Raw genomic sequence first — 6,951 nt, 5'->3', positions numbered from 1 at the left:
CATTGCATACTTGATTTACCTCGTTTTATTTTGTGTTGATGCTAAAAAGAAATTAATCTTAACCATATTGCAGAAGGGTGACGATACCTGTTTTTGTTTTTATTTTTTACTGAATCCACATTAAAATACACATCATGATCACAGAAAGTATATTACTCTTGATCTGTATGGAAAGTTGGTTGCTAGAAAAAAAAATCAAATGAAAAAAATACAAATAAATTTACGACAAAAGGTACCTAATAATCCTCTACCGATGGGGTGTAGGTTTGAAAGACGCAGTTTTGAGATATTTTTAAAGGTTTTACACTCATAATCTTTCTCGATACCCATCATTCATGGAAACAAGGGTGTCTGAGCATATTCATTACCATTTTTCCAAAGAACAAGAGATATCCCAGCATCAGATTTGCAAAAAGGCAAAAACTATAAAGAAGACTTGCTCTGGATCTTTATATTTTGTTTTATTCAACATACCCACAATAGCATTACACTTCACTCCCCTCAAATGATTACAACCGCCAAGATAATTAAGTGAGGGGCTTACTAATGGTGGTGAATATGTTCACCACGGTTGTAAACTTTAACCAGGGAATGATGGAAGTTGGTGACCACCTCGAAGATGCGTTCATCTTCGACATGGCGGTCGAATGGGTAACCATGAGGTCTCTTGTCGGGATACACTCCATGAGAGCCGTAGTGCATAAACTCATCCTTGGTGTGAAGATCCGCCATAGCAGCATCAGCCCTTCCATCAGTCACGCAAACAAAGAGATCGAATTCCATGCCGTTATGGTTACCTTTAGGAAGGAGGAAACGATTGGGCAAGCCGGTGGCACTCTCGAAATCATGTAAATCGAGCTCTCCTCCGCTAGAGAGGGCAGCCTCAGCCTTCTCCATGAGAGTTTTGAAGCTGGGAACATCAGACACAGTGACTGCTGAGTCCGTGGATTTGCGGACAATGTGGTTGTCTCCAAAGGATACTGTTCAAAATACATTGTGACATTAGTTTAGGGAAAAGTAGAGAACGTATCATTCAGATAAATGTTTCTTATGCTTCGGCCTTAGCAAAAGTATGTGGAAGTTATACTTATAGTCAGATTTTGTTGCTTTTTCTTTTCATGAAACAATGCTATATACATTTTTTATACCAGTTTGTCCTAATGAAATACACGAATCAATCTGTTAACAATTATTCATATTCTACCATTATTCTACGGCAAAATGAACTGATGTCTACGTGATTGATTTAATTTGTGATTTTAGGAAAACGTCTTGGTAAATGTTAATTTAATAAAAAAAACACTCGAAGAACTGAGTGTAATAAACTTATATGATCAAACAAATGAAGCAATGTAATTATACAAATACCAAACGTCTATATTAGGTACAGCGGCATCAACATGAAATAATTAAAGGTGCATTTGTGCTTTTCAAATCATTAAGGTAATTAGTAATACGTAAAATGTCAATTTATCATAAAACTGGGTATGCCGTTTTATGCAAAAGACGATAAAAAGAATTGTGAATACTCACATTCTACCCAAAATTTGTCAAGTTCTATTGCATTCCATCTGCCATCATCGAAAGTGAACTCAACACCACTGTTGTCCTTATGAGGCCAAGCAAAGATACGAACAGTTGCTAAAACACCAGACCCCTTTTCATTCTTAATGTGGATGTTGTAGGAGAATTCCTTATGGTCAAACGAGGTACATATGTATCAATGTCTACATCTTCTACAGCTTCGGTGTCATCGACGGCATTGATTAGACTGTATTCAAAATCTTCAAAGTAAGTTTCCAATGTTCCATCAATTGCAACGTTTGTCACATGCACCCCTTTAAAGTCTAATTCATCAAAAGTGTAGCTAGGCAGAGTATCCTTGTGCTCCCTGAAGATATTATCCATATACTTGTGAAGTCGGAAGAAACCGGGGTCTCGAGTGGCAGTTTCAAAGTGTTCCATGACACCTGGAGGCATGTTATACTTTCCATGGGGATCTGTCTGACGACCAAGCATTAATATGGGCTGTGTTATGAAGAGCTCCATAATACTGGGAATTAGGGCTGTATAGGGAAGACTCAATAACATCACCAAGAACATCAATTCCACGGTCATTCATAATGTCGATATGAGTGCCATCTTCTTTGATAATGTATCCATGGGCAACAGCATCTCTGATACGACTGTCGTAGATGATCATGTCTCTGACTCTTGCAACGCCATCAACATCTTCAAACTCTATATCATCTGGGCGAGATGGGAAGGCTCCTCCATACTTGTAGGAGGTATGAGGAGCAAATCCATCATGAATAGGTTTATCCCATTGCAGTTCCTCGACTGGGTCCAAGTAGTTGGAAATTCTCTCAGCATCAAAACGGCAAGTCAGCTGATGATGTACCCAGAAGAAGTTTTCTCCCTTGCGGTCAAGCTTATGAGAATAGGAATCCTGCCACCAGAATGGGAACTCCAAGTGCCAGAAAACGTGGTGGGTATTCATGCCAATGTCTTCTCCAAAGTAGGCTACACGTTGTTCCTTGTTCCTAGCTGTGCCTGTGAATGAGGATTTGATTTTGGTCGGTGTCTGTCTCATCTTAGCTGCATAGGCTTCTTGGATGACTTCGGTGTTGGTGAACATGTGAGGTGTGACCTCATAGAGTGGAGGAAGGACAACATGATCAGCCAGTGGATGGTGAATGACAGCAGCATAAACTGCATACACGAATTCTCCCTCGTTCATGCGGCTCACGGAAATAGGCAGCATTTTTGACGGCCGTTTCCCAGTCCTTGCAATGCATGAAGACGTCGAAGAGCATAAGAGCTTCTTCGCGGTGTCTGTCGTTGAAGAGGGAGAACCAGTGCTTTTGTTGGAGGAGACGTTGATCCTTGAGGTCTTTCATGAGGCGGTGGACAGCTTCTCCATTATCGGAGTAATGTGGGATTTAGCGGCCTCTGGATCGAAGGTTTTGGCATAGTTTTTATGGTTTTCATCACGAAGGTGCTCATTCAGCTTCCACAAGAGATAGTTCACATCGTGCTGTTTCTGGGCGTTTGAAGCATCTAGAAAGAAATGAAATGTCAACCGAGTGACATAATAAATAGTAAATGCAAGGTTGCCGATATTTTGCATTTCAAATTCAGCCATGATCTTTATTCCTAATTTATGTTCATAAGAAAGTGTTTCTTTTAGCTGCTTATAAATCTTACACAAAACTGATTTCTATTGAACCCAAAGGATATTTCAAACTAATATACATAACTGTCACTTGCATGCACTTGAAAAATTCAGAAAAAAAAAACTTGACGGACAGTGATAGTATATCAATGTGAAACAACTTCCTAAATGGTAACATATGGTTTAAGAAAGTTTAAAAAAAGACCTTTGATGGTCACTTTGCATAACTATTTATTTATGTAACTGTGTGTTATTATGTATTTAACTATTGCTTAAAATTACAATTCTACATCGACATGGAAATGAATTACATAAGAAAAAGCAAATACCTCGAGTGAATAATTTCCAATACGTGTCAACTAAGTAAAGTCATAAAAAGGGGAACGAAACTAAGGGACCACCCTTTCGCCCCCAAAAGAAAAAACCAAAATAGGATTTCGAAATTATTCGCGATAACCTAAGAGGTGCCCTATAATTTTCCTCAACTGAATGAGCTAACCATTATTACTCCTTTTCAAGATAATTAGCATTTTAATTGGAATATGTAGGCTCACATGGCAATGTAAGGTTGATAAACATTTCATTCGGAATAGCTTCCCACAAGGACAAGGCCTTAAAAAGATTTAAATTCAGGCATCTTAATCAGGAATATCAGAAAAACGAATATTATGCTCATGTAAAAAAAAAAGAAACACAAATATTGCAAGCAAATCACTGAATCAAAATTTAGAAATAAATCTGTGACCATTATATATTAATTTTAAAGTTATTCTATGAATAATCTGCGGTTTTAAAAGACTACAGAAACTATCTTTATGTATATGTATATATATATATATATATATATATATATATATATATATATATATATATATATATATATATATATATATATATATATATATATATATATATATATATATATATATATATATATATATATATATATATATATATATATATATATATATAATACATACATACATACATACGTACATCAATAAAAATCAAGATTTACAAATCCCACTCTAGCTACTATTTTTGTCTATGTATTGATAATTCTAAAACCAACGAAAGAATAATAGACCCTGCTTCTGTGGTTTCAGTTTAAAAACATAAAAAAACACAGATGTAAGGATTTTTCCGAGTGAAAAGAAAGTCCTCAGCTTCCTGAGATTAGCTCAGTCTCATAGTAGATATGCAACTGACCAAGTAAACTCTCTGTTTCATTAAAGCTTTCATAACTGCTGCGATCTCAAAATCGATTTAAAAAGTTAAAAAAACCCATCAAAGGAACTTTAACAGAATACACTGAGTGTTTTCACTCACCTGCAGACGCGACAGAGAGCAGAGCAGCTCCGGCCACGGCCAAGAGGAGGAGAATCGACTTCATGATGACGAGGCACGAAGCTGCTCGAATGCAGAGGCCTTTATATACCAGCATTGACGGAGCCCTGCGCCTTCCATTCCTATCCCCGTCCCCCGCCCTTTAACCTTGGCCATGGAGTTCCTTTGGACTTTGATAACAGATTAAGGTCTTGGTAACGGGCATGCTTTAAAAATAAATTATTTTTCATCGTACCTGATAGCTTGTGTGCAAACAGATAACATACATTGTTGGTCAAAGGTTTCATAGTGGTGCAGTTAAAATTAGTGAAAGGATTCATGAGAGATTCTCTTTCTTTTCTGACTTTTATTGTTTCTCTCTCTGTTTATTTTATTTTTTCTTTTAATGATCTTTGTATATATATATATATATATATATATATATATATATATATATATATATATATATATATATATATATATATATATATATATATATATATATATATATATATATATATATATATATATATATATATACTTATATATATATATATATAATATATATATATATATATATATATATATATATATATATATATATATATATATATATATATATATATATATATATATATATATATATATATATATATATATATATACAAAGATCATTAAAAGAAAAAATAAAATAAACAGAGAGAGAAACAATAAAAGTCAGAAAAGAAAATAAAAGAGAAAAGAAGCTAAAACAGAATAAGTCAAAGGGAAATGGGGAAGTGATAAAATGAAGAAGGTCCTGAAGAAAGGACGAAGCAAGCTGAAATACAACACGTGAAGCAAAACCTTGGCGTTCCAGCCAATCACTTAGGTTTCTATTTGCCACTTATTCGTACCTCTGAACTTCTCACTCACTGTCCCTCTTTTCCAGAAATATACCAAAACTGAATTACTGAAACTCAAATGTTCATATTGAGAGGTATTTAATTTTTATTCGCCTTTGGCATCCACATTCATTCATGTACATTCCATATTTCGCCACACAGACTATCTTTTGTTTTGTTTAGACGCTTACCCTTTCTGCTTCATTTATTGTGACGTCTCAGGTTTCAATTTACTATCATTTCCTAGATTCAATCCTAGATAAATAATCGGATCAGCAGATTTCATTCTTGCACAATGGACTGGAATTTCCATTATTTAATTTTTGGGATACCATTTACCATCAAGAACTTTTATTAACTCACAGTCTCTTTCAACTTTCGCCGTAAACAAATAATTCCTTTCCTACTTTCTGCAGTCTTTCTTCATTGTCAACAATGAACACTGTATAAGCTACTAGCATCTCACTATATGTCTCCTGAGCAGTCATAACCAAATCTATCTCTTAATTGTCGTCAAATTTTTATACATGTTCAGCTTTGATCATACAAACTTTGTAGCTTTTAACAAATCACTCAATTCCCAATACATCCTCAGCGTCCCCCACTTTTCTTTTCACTCTCAAACTGCTCACACAATTACTTTATGATATCTGCTTGATTCATACATTTCATACATTTCTTTCCCGTGTCAAAATCCACAATTCTCCAATGTATGTTAATGCTTTTTGTATTTTGTTATAATTTAAAATCTTACCACATATCACCTCATCTAATATAGTGCATATTGTTATGCTGTCATGATCCATAAGACATCTCTATCACACTGTTTCTTATGTATAGGAATGCTAATCTTGCAACAAATCTTTCAGAGCCTTTCACTCTTCCACACATGCCTTACTCATCCTGGTCAGCAACTCAAATCTCATTTTTTCTTCCATACCCTACCATTCAACTTGGATTGATGGACATCAAAGTGCCCTCTTAATACTCTAAGCACCTACAAGCATTATCAAATGAACCCTAATCTTCAAAATAATCCACCATTTCCATATATATTTTTCCATTAGCATTCACTTCCTTAAAGCAAAACTTTTTCTAATCTCCGTAGACTACTCGGAATGTTAGAACTTTTTAAGCAATATTGAATGAACAAGTAGGAATAATTGGTTTTCTTTACTTTTATTTCTTTCCCCAGTTACCAAAGTTGTGAATCGGGGAACTCCTGAAACTTTAAGACGTCCGAGATTACTTTGCCGAATGTGTATTTTTTAAAAGAAGAACTATTTTCCTATTTCAAATAACTGACTTAAAACATCATAGAAGGGATAAGGGATTCAATTAGGATTGGTACGTGACAACCAAGGTGTAGTTCGGTAACACATATATCAATAGCCCACCAAATACTAAAAATCATCTTACGCGTCTTATCTTGAAGGATAATCACCTGGCAACGAGTGCATTTGCGAGCACAATGCCACGTATCCATTTTGTATAAACATCTTGCTCTGACTGTTATTATTTGTCTCTACTAATCAACCAATGAACTGCGCAAAAGTCTACAGGAAC

The 6,951-nt window shown here is 35.0% G+C and overlaps 1 pseudogene; it reads right to left on the bottom strand.

Moving 5' to 3' along the window:
- Nucleotides 1-511: 511 nt before the first annotated feature.
- LOC136835696 (hemocyanin subunit-like) lies at nucleotides 512-4,634 on the bottom strand (annotated as a pseudogene).
- Nucleotides 4,635-6,951: the final 2,317 nt, after the last annotated feature.

This window comes from Macrobrachium rosenbergii, chromosome 55 (assembly GCF_040412425.1).
Source record: "Macrobrachium rosenbergii isolate ZJJX-2024 chromosome 55, ASM4041242v1, whole genome shotgun sequence".
NCBI lineage: Eukaryota > Metazoa > Arthropoda > Malacostraca > Decapoda > Palaemonidae > Macrobrachium > Macrobrachium rosenbergii.
The sequence above is the reverse complement of the archived record's forward strand: the minus strand, read 5'-3'. Positions and strand labels throughout refer to the sequence as shown.